Source organism: Elephantulus edwardii, unplaced genomic scaffold, assembly GCF_000299155.1.
Source record: "Elephantulus edwardii isolate Elephantulus edwardi_28Jun2011 unplaced genomic scaffold, EleEdw1.0 scaffold00423, whole genome shotgun sequence".
Taxonomy (NCBI): Eukaryota; Metazoa; Chordata; class Mammalia; order Macroscelidea; family Macroscelididae; genus Elephantulus; species Elephantulus edwardii.
In genome coordinates this window covers 260,515-261,890 of record NW_006400173.1, presented here as the reverse complement: position 1 = coordinate 261,890, position 1,376 = coordinate 260,515, and the positions used below count along the sequence as shown (strand labels likewise).

Sequence of the window (1,376 nt, the reverse complement as noted above, 5' to 3'; positions counted from 1 at the left end):
GAGGAGATTCACATTCAAGAATCACAGAGAACACCAAATAGAGAGACCCAAAAGAAAAACATTAAGATATATGATTGTCGACCATGTTCAGTGTAACCCTCTGTTAGTGGACGCAGCTTCCTAGATTTCGGAGGTTCGCTCTCGGGCCCCTCTGGAACGACCTGCAGCCCAGCTCCACTGCTCAGCGTTTAACTCATGGACGGAAGAGTGGATAAATAGGATTCGGAGAAGTCCTTTGCTTCTCAGCTGTAATGCACTTTTAAATTTGTTATTCAACAGTGAAAATGAGTCATACGGAGGTTAAATTAAAAATACCTTTTGGAAATAAATTGCTAAATGCGGTTTGTTTGGTACCTAACAAGAGCTTAACATATGGAGTAATTCTTACACATGGAGGATCAGGAGATATGAATCTTCCTCATTTGATGTCACTGGCAACCCATCTTGCATCTCATGGGTTTTTTTGCTTGAGATTTACCTGTAAAGGCCTTAATATTGTGCATAGAATTAAGGCTTATAAATCAGTTTTGAATTACCTAAGGACTTCAGGGGAATACAAACTTGCAGGTGTCTTTTTTGGAGGTAGTTCAATGGGTTCAAGAGCAGCTGCTTCTGTAATGTGTCATGTTGAGCCAGATGATGCTGATGATTTCGTTCGAGATCTCATTTGTATTTCTTATCAGCTGCACCATCAAAAGCAACAGCATAAACTCAGGGATGAAGATCTCTTTCGTATAAAAGATCCTGTACTGTTTGTGTCAGGCTCAGCAGATGAAATGTGTGAAAAGAACTTTTTGGAGAAAGTGGCACAGAAAATGCAAGCTCCTAATAAAATCCACTGGATTGAGAAGGCAAATCATTCCATGGCAGTGAAAGGACGGTCGACAAATGACGTTTTCAAAGAAATAAATAGCAAATTCTGTTTTGGATCCAAGAAATCACTGAAATGGACAAGAAATAGTTGTCATTCATTAAAAAGCCATATTGTTTTGAATCCAAAAAACAGTTGTTTGATAAAGAATAGCTTAACTCTCAGCATTATGAGATCTCTTTCAGACTAACTTCATGTCCTTTAATGTTGCACTTACTTTTTTTTTTTAATTTAGGTTGTTTATTTTTCCATTTCAATGAACATCTACAGAGATTTTGGGATTCCATTCATTCATTGTTGCACCCTTTTCCCTGCACAAACCCCTCCCCCATCCCCCCATTTGCTCCTCTCCTTGAAAAGCAAAAGAAAAACTCCCTCATTGGTACACAATTCCCCCCCCGACACCTCCCCAAACCCCACCCCCTACCCTCAAATGTAATCCACTCTGCAATCCTCATTGCATACTCCTACGATAAAAATAATGCCCTAAAATATAATACTTTTA

General features: G+C 39.0%; 1 pseudogene; it reads left to right on the top strand.

Moving 5' to 3' along the window:
- The first annotated feature begins 284 nt into the window (after nt 1–284).
- LOC102843123 lies at nt 285–961 on the top strand (annotated as a pseudogene).
- The last annotated feature ends 415 nt before the right edge of the window (nt 962–1,376 follow it).